This window comes from Lutra lutra, chromosome 1 (assembly GCF_902655055.1).
Source record: "Lutra lutra chromosome 1, mLutLut1.2, whole genome shotgun sequence".
NCBI classification, from domain to species: Eukaryota; Metazoa; Chordata; class Mammalia; order Carnivora; family Mustelidae; genus Lutra; species Lutra lutra.
In genome coordinates, this window is record NC_062278.1 from 31,428,982 (window position 1) to 31,437,569 (window position 8,588).

Below are 8,588 nucleotides of genomic sequence, written 5' to 3' on the forward strand. Positions count from 1 at the left end.
CCAGAGAATAAATAGGAATTAGCAAAGCGAATAGAAGAGAAGACTTGGTCAAGGAGAAGGAATGGCAGGGGTTCCTGGGTGGCTCAGCCCGTTAAGCGTCTGCCTTGGGCTCTGGTCATGATCCCAGGGCCCTGGGATTGAGCCCCACATCAGGCTCCCTGCTCAGTGGGAAGACTGCTTCTCCCTCTCTTTCTGCCTGCTGCTCCCCCTGTTTGTGCTCTCTTTCACACTTTCTCTCTCTGTCAAATAAATAAATAAAATCTTAAAAAAAAAAAAAAGCAGATGGAATGACATATGCTAACACACTTAGTAAGGAGAATTAATCACAAACAGCATAATGATACCCCATTTGCTGGCTATTGCTATTGTCCCTTCAAAATGCTCTTCACCATCCAGCTTTCTACCCAGGAGTTAACCTGTATTGGTTTTAACAGTAGATTCCCTTAACTTTGGCTTCTAGTTAGATTCAGCCGCTAAAAAAGCTCTGAACTTTTTTTTTTTTCTTTTTTAAAGCTGAGGGATGAATAAAGAAACCAATATGTTTATTTATCTGGCCCTCTCTATGGGGTTGTCTCAGGTAATTCCTCAGGTAATGCCCTTCCACTAATGGCACTCAGGTCTTCTCCAAAGAGATCTTTCTTCCCAGGTTCCATAACCATTTTTATCCCACAATCCCTTTGGTCCTGAGGGTGGTAGCTCTTTCTGGTTGTGGTTTCAATCTATCTTATTCACATATTTGTATTTCCTTCACTGAGCCCTTACTGAATTGTTTTAAGAGGTACCCTGTTGTTCCCATTTGGGCCCAGTAGGATAAAGCCAGTATCAGTACAAGAATGAATACAGCTTGAGATGTGGTTAGAGAACAATACAGAGTCCAGGTCCATGTGGATACGTGGAGCAGTTTTGTCCATCATTTTGTAAGAGAAGACACTGAAATACCTGCTGACAACATGTTAGGAATGTAGGTACACTTGTTAGAAGAAAGCAATTAATATATACTACATTAGAAGAAAAATATAATACAGACTCTATTCCAGTGGATATATTAATCCTTGCATCCTACATATTTAAATCTTTTTTTCCTGCAAAGTCAATCACAAAATTCTTGTCATTAGTCTGTACAGAGAATTATAATATATATGAGCTAGAGAATAATGTAACCAACTCAGCTGCCTTCTCTATAGAAGAACAAAAGTGTATAATCAGTCTAGAAGGACAACCTTAGAGGTAAGAGGGCACATGTTTTTAGGTTTAATTATCTCTAAACTCTAGGTAATTACCCATAATTTCAAAGTAAATCTCAATTAAATTACCCAGTTTATATTTTTCTCATTCCTGTAAAGAAATTTGCATCATACTTCTGTTATAGTTAGAAGAAGAATTATGATAGCTACCAGTTGAACCATAGATTTGTATCTCATTGTGGCTAATAATGGTTCCTAATTAGAATAACCTGACTAGCTAGAATAATTGGTTACCACCTGGAATAATTTATTATAATAAAAGGAAATCATGCTATCTATTCAGGTCCATTCATGTCCATTTACTAAACCCCAGAAATACTTGTTTCCTTTTCAACAAGTTATGTTTTAGAAAAAGTTGTATGTTGTATACAGTCCTTTTAGGAATGAAATTGTGACCCTTCCTCCACCAATCATACACTGAGGTCCAGACTCCCAATATGACTGTACTTGGAGATACCCCCTTCAAGAGGTAATTGAAGTTAAATGAGGTCATAAGGGTAGGGCCCTAATCTGGTATGATGGGTAGCCTTCAAAAAAGAGTAGAAGAGTAGAAAAGAAGTATGTCACAGAGGAAAGGCCATGTGAGGAAATAGCATGAAAGAGTCTTTCTGCAAGCCAAGGAGAGATATCTCCCCAGAATCCAACCCTGCTGGACCTTGATCTGAGACTTCCAGCCTCCAGAATTGTGAGAATTAAATTTTTATCATTTAAGCCACCCTATCTATGGTATTTGTTATGATAGCCCAAGCTAATACAAACTTTGGAACTGAGAAGTGAAGTGCTACTGTATGATTTTTCCAGAAAAGCACATATCTGGTGACATCTATGAGGAGTTTTCTGGGGGACAGAATGGGCCGGGTCCCCATTTTATGGGTTGTAACCAAAGTGAAGGAGTTGGGCAGTTTTGAGGTCTGCCTTGACAGAACTGTCATGTCCTCTGCATCCAAAGAGATTGAAGGGGAACAATTAGCCTGGGGGCACTAGAGAATCTAACTGATATTCCCTGTGGTCTTGTGGCCATCATGCAAATGGGTGCATGTAAGGGTAGCTTAATGACTGAAAAGTGGGGTCCCAAGATGAGTAGGTTGATGGCATGTAAGGTTTGAAATCTGTTTGCTGATAATCTAAGGCTGCCTGGAGCGTATTAGCTTTGGGTTACAGTATAAGCTAAGGAGACCTTTATTGATATCCATTCTTATTTTTCTTTAAACATGGCATACTTTATGAATTTGTGTGCCATCCTTGAGCAGGGTCCATGCTAATCTGCTCTGTATCATTCCAATTTTAGCATACGTGCTGCCAGAGCGAGCACTCAGTGTCCATTCTTTGGGGATGGCCCAGGAAGTGGATCCGGATCCAGGATCCCCCCGGAAGCATCTACGCATAGCCAACAATTGGAGGAATAGGTTGAATTGGCTGTTTGGAGGAGGTATTGTGTCTCCTTACGGGAGCCTTTGTATTACCAGTGGAAAGTGAAAGCAAACAACATAAGAAGGGCAGAAGAGGGGTCATGCTTCACAGTGGGCTGGTCTTTTTGCTATTTAAGTTTAGAGTCAATTATGTGAGCATAGAAATCCATGTTTAGGTTGTGATATATATACCAAAAGAAGGCTACAATGAGAAAGACAAAGATTAATCCCAAAGGAGGTGATGATTGTATTGTGAGAGCAAGACATCAAGAGCAGGGACAGCTCCAGGTAAGTAATGATTTCTGACCAGGTAAATTCAGAGAGGTCACCCTGAAGGAAAAGGTTGAGAATGAAGTCTTGAAATTGGGAAGGAGAAATCATGGAATTTGGGGAGTTTTTCTAAGGTAGTATCATAGAATGATTGAATACAAGAGGATGGAGATTGACCAGACACATGGGCCTCTAAACCTCTGCATGTATAGCACCTGAGTCTCATTTGAATAACAGATGTAGATCTCTAAGGGCTTACAGCTGTACTTGGTGGAGGGCTCCCCACCTGTGGACTAAGCTGTCTTAATTCTGGAAAGATCCACAGGGAAAAGCCGTGAAATTTTACCGCTGTGTGAGTGGCCTGGAGAGCTCGATAAGGTGGTCCAGGCAGGTTCAAGTGACTTTTGGTCCTGTGAAGGAATTTTAAGATCTACCCAATCCCCAGATGTAAGTTTTGGTTGTATGTTACCTGAGAAAGAGAGGTGGGTCAGGTTTTCAATTGCACTGGTTTTGGTGGTCATTAATGATGGAGACAGTTTACCCTAGGAATATAACATGCTGCGTGACATGGTGTCTTTCAGGGTCTAATTAAAGATTTGTCTGAAGGAAAGTTCTCCCATAAAGAACCTTGAATGGACTGAGATGGGTTGTGGATTTTGGGGTGATATGTGACATTAATAATGCAACGGGAAGGAGGGTCAGCCAAGATTGTTGCATTTCATGCATATGTTTAGTGAGGAGACTTTTAATGGTTTGGTTGGTCCTTTCTATTTTATGGGAGGACTGTGGTGCCATGCTGCCTACAGATGGTATTTTCTCTGGAGGACTTCGCTAACTCCCTGCGTTATTTGAGAGACAAAAGCTGGGCCATTGTCTGACTGTAAAGAGCCAGGAAGCATAAAATGGGAAAGGATGTGATCGAGAAGAGTGGGGACCTCCGAAGCCCTGTTTTAATGGGAAAGGCTTCAATCCATCCCATAAATGTGTCTATAAATATCAATAGATATCTGAACCCTTCGCAGTGAGGTATATGCTTAAAATCTGTCTCCCAATCCTCCCCTGGTAGAGTCCCTTGTCTGTGGATAGGTTGAAGAAGTAAGGGAAGTTTATGGGCCCCCTCTGGTGTGATAGGACAACAGGTAGAACACATCTGGAAGATACCGCGTATAGCTGGGGGAATGTCCTAGGTTGCCTGGTGCAAATAATGAAGAAATGTCCATTGTAACATTCCCAGGAGTAACAGTTTATTATGGGGGCCTTTCAGCCAACCTTCTGGAGGATGGGAAAGACCTTTTTAAACGTCCGTTGGGTTTCTTCCTGAGTATGTTGTGGGGAAAAGGGATTTAGACTGGCAACCAAAGTGGCTTGAAGAGGCAGTCAGGCGGCTGCCTTTGCTTGTCTGTCAGCTCTGTTGTTTCCAACAGAGACTGAGTCATTATCCTTTTGATGCACCTTGCAATGGATAATGGTTATTTGGGCAGGGAGCATAACTGCCTCCTCTAGCATGGCCAAAATTTCAGAGGCATGTTTAACTGGGGTATTGTAGGTTGTGAGGAGGCCCCCCCTCTCTAGATAGTAGCACGGGCATGGACCAAATAGAAGGCAGAAATTGAATTGATATATATGTTTAGTTTCATTTTTGTGCCCAGTTGGGGGGCTCGGGTAAGAGCAATTAGTTTTGCCTTTTGTGCTGATGTGCGGCACCTGGCAGAAGTCCGGACTCAATAACCTCATTTAAGCTAACAACAGCACACACAGAGACCCGTCGTCCTGCTCCAAAGCTGCTGCCATCCATGACTCATAAGAGCCTCCAGGTTATCTACAGACATATCTTGAAGATCTGGCCTGGACCTGAACATCAAATCTATAGTTTCTTGGCAAGAAGTTTTCAAAGGGACATTTGTTGTGGGATCTGGAAGTAAGATGTAGGATTTAGGGTCTCACAGGGCCTAATAGTTTTGGTGTTTCTAATAAAAGGGTTTGGTATTTTGTAATTCTACTATTAGAAATCCAATGAAATGCCCTAGAATTTAGGTTGTCCAATATCTGATAGGGTGTATAAACAGTTCTGTCTCATCCCAAGGTTAATTTAGAGGCCTCTCCTATCAGTAGGGTCATGGATACCAGGGCTCAGAGGCAAGGAGGCCATCCCGGAGCCACAGGGTCTAGATTCTTAGGTAGGTACACGGCCAGGAAAGTCCCAACATTTGGATCAAGATTCCAAGTCAGTTCTCCTCCTCTCACGTACCTATATGAAGGGCTTTTGGAGTTCTGGCAGGGCTAAGCTGGGGCTGTTGTAAGTGCCTGTTTGAGGCCCCCCCCCAAAGCTTGGTTATTTTAGAGTCTCACTCCAAAGACTCCTCCTCAGTTCCCCTCAGGGCCTCATTGAGAAGCTTTGTTATTAATCCAAATTGGGGTATCCATACTCAACAGAACCCAGCCATACCCAAAAAGGAACATAGCTGTTGTTTTGTAGAGGGAGTTTTCATATGTAAAATGAAAGCATTACAGTGGTCAGAGAGGTTCTTAGTCCCAGGGGTTAATATTAATCCTAGGAATTGGGGCGCCTGGGTGGCTCACTGGGTTAAGCCTCTGCCTTCGGCTCAGGTCATGATCTCAGGGTCCTGGGATCGAGCCCCGCATCGGGCTCTCTGCTTGGAGGGAGGTGGGGGGAGCCTGCTTCTCCCTCTCTCTCTGCCTGCCTCTCTGCCTACTTGTGATCTCTCTCTGTCAAATAAATAAGAATAAAATCTTAAAAAAGAAAAATATTAATCCTAGGAATTGAACCTTCTGAGGGGAAATTTGGGCCTTTGAAGGGGAGACTTTATAGCCCCAGGAGGCCAAGCTCCAAAGCACCAGGATGGTGTTTGTGTTAGAGGTGTTTTCATTGGGTCTGCAGGTAAGTAAATCCTCAATGTATTGAAGTAAGGCACTGTCTGCCTCTGGGGAGCTGAAGGGTGGACAGATCCTTGGCTAGGGCCTGTCCAAATAAATGTGTACTGTCCCCACAGCCCGGAGTGAGGGCAGTCCAAGTCATCTGTTGGGTAACCTAGTGGTTACCTACCCAACAGGACCTGAGTGGTCCTGACATTCAAAGGCAAGGAGGAACTGGAAATTTGGGTATGCTGAGATTCAGAAGAAAGCATCTTTTAGATTCAACACAGTATACCAAAGGGAGTCTGAGGGGATTGATCCTAGGAGCAGATAAGTGTTAGGAACATTTGGGTGAATAGGGATAACGGCCTCATTGATAGCTCTTAGGTCCTGTATCATTTCGTGTGGGCCATTGGCCTGTTTTATTGCCATGATGGGGGTATTGCAAGGTGAAATGCAGGAGTGCAGAAGTCCTGTTGCCAAGAATTTTCATGTGAATGGCTGTAGACCCTGTCTGACTTCTGGACACAAGGGGTACTGGGATTTTCAGGGGCAGGGAGAGAAATGATGATCTTTAAGTTGTATCCTTATCGGGGTCGCTGATAGAGAGCACTCCAGAATGGAGCTCTCCTAAACCTGTTGGAAAATGGAGAGACCTTGGTGTTTGACAGGGCAGAAACCTCAGGGACAAGAATGCCAGCAGGGGGCAGTCAACTTCAGAAAGGTTTGTACCTTTTGTACCAAAAGATCAGTTTGTACCTTTGCCATTTTGTCCCTTCCAAGTAACAGAGTGAAACAATCAGATAAAACAAGAAAGAAGGGGTAAAGTTATTGTTAATCAAAGCACAAATTAATAGGGAAGTGAAACATCCCCTCTTTGGGTACCCATCTCTACTGGTGATGAGAATAGAGGACTGGAAGTGATGCCTGAGTATTTGATAAGGGCAGATTAAGTAGCTTCTGAATCTATTAGAAATTCAGTTTTCTGTTGTGCCACATCCAGTGTTACCCGAGGCTCCGCCATCAAGATGGAGAACATGGGAGCCTGCGCAGCCTCTGGGCCTCATCAATCAGAGAGGAGATTGCCCTCCGTTCCTCCATTGAGTTCTTTATCACTGAGGTACAGAGTTAAAGGCAGCGCCCAGTTGCCTGGAGTGGCCTTGGCTTAAGGCTATAGATTACCTGGGATGGCCTATGCTTGGGGCTTTTGGGCCTGGGATGACCCTTCTGCGTGTGGGAAGGTAGGGCAGTCCATTATTCTCCAATGCCCTGGTTGTTTGCAGGCAGGCAAGGCCCTGACAGAGAGCACTCTGACACTACTAGACCAGATGGCCCCTGGCGACAATGGAAGCAGGCTTTAGGAGCTTCTGGGTCTCGGGAGGCTTAGCAGCTGGCACCTGTGATGGCTTTTGCCCCTGCGTGGACCCAAAGAAGGACAGGGAGCTAGTGATAGCTACAGCCCTATGTTAAGCTTGCTGCTTGTCTCTCTGTTCCCTTTCAGCCCCCAAGGCTGCCTCTGGGTTATTGAAGACCTTGAAGGCCATTTCCAGAAGTATGGGGAAGGGGATCAGAGGTCCTGATGGAGCTTTTGAAGCCTTTGTCTGATAGCAGGGGAAGCTTGGCTGATGAAATACTTGGCTAATGCTGCCTTGCTCTCTGTGCCCTCAGGATCTGGGTTAGTGTACTTCCTCATGGCCTCCACTACAGGAGAATGAAATAAAGCAGGATTTCCATTTGGGCTTTGGGTTATTTCTTTAAGCTTTGTATAATTTACAGGTTTTATGACTGCTTTTTGTATGGCCTCAATTAGGCAAATTATCATGCCGATTAATTCTGCCAGGATCTCCTGCCTGATAATCCCATCTAGTGTTGGCTTTGGGCCTGCCCATAGCTCCACCAGAGCATGGTCAGGGATACAGGTGTGGGCCTCATCAGCCCAGCTCTGAGCCAAAGACCAGATACAAGGTCTTTCCTCATGGGTGCAGCATGTGGTAAAGATGATCTGAATGTCCTGCCAGGTGAGATCAAAGGCAATTATGAGGCTTTTGAATTCCTTAATGAAATGGGAAGGATCTTAGTTAAAAGAACCAAGTTTTGTTTCTATCTGAGACAGATCAGACATTGGAAAGGGGAGTAGACCCTAATGGTCCCTAGATCCCCATTTGCTACCTCACAGTGGAGCATTACATTTTGTGAAGAAATAGAAGTCAAGTTCTTAGGCTCATATTTAAAGCCAGACAGGTATGGGATGGGGAGAGGGGGACATTGGTAGGGTGCTGCCAATGGCAGGGGCCCCTAGGGAATTAGTAGGATCCAAGAGAGCCTCTGGGTCTTCAGGGGGAGGGGAAAGATGATGGGGTAGAATAAAAGAGGGGTTATTTAGAATGTCCACAGGCTCAGATGGACCATGAAACCAAGCAAGACACATTCTACATTTTTTGCTAAGGTTGGGGTTTGGGGACAATGCCATGAAGACTTGTATAATGAAACTTCTGACCTTTCAGAGGAGTTCTGGTAAAAGAAGTCAAGCTGGAAATAGTATTCTAAGAAAGAGTTCCATGAAGAGGCCATACCTCTTGATCTGGGAGTTTGATCTGAGGCCAGGAAACGTTACATGAAAAGGTGAGAATTTTTTTTCTCAGGCCTTCAGGGTCAGATTTATTCCAGTCATTAGGAATATAGCCCAAGAATAAGTCCAAAAGAATAGAGAGGTTTTGTCCCATAGAGGAAAGACCAGCTGCGAATTCCCAAAGGAACACTTTCCCAAAGGGAATGGAGCTCCAGCTGGTGT

At 44.1% G+C, this 8,588-nt stretch overlaps 1 non-coding gene across 1 annotated transcript; it reads right to left on the reverse strand.

The window, feature by feature from the left end:
* Window positions 1-2,449: 2,449 nt before the first annotated feature.
* LOC125089698 (U6 spliceosomal RNA) lies at window positions 2,450-2,556 on the reverse strand. The gene has a single exon (XR_007124022.1). It is a non-coding gene; the product is annotated as a U6 spliceosomal RNA (small nuclear RNA).
* Between the last annotated feature and the right edge of the window lie 6,032 nt (window positions 2,557-8,588).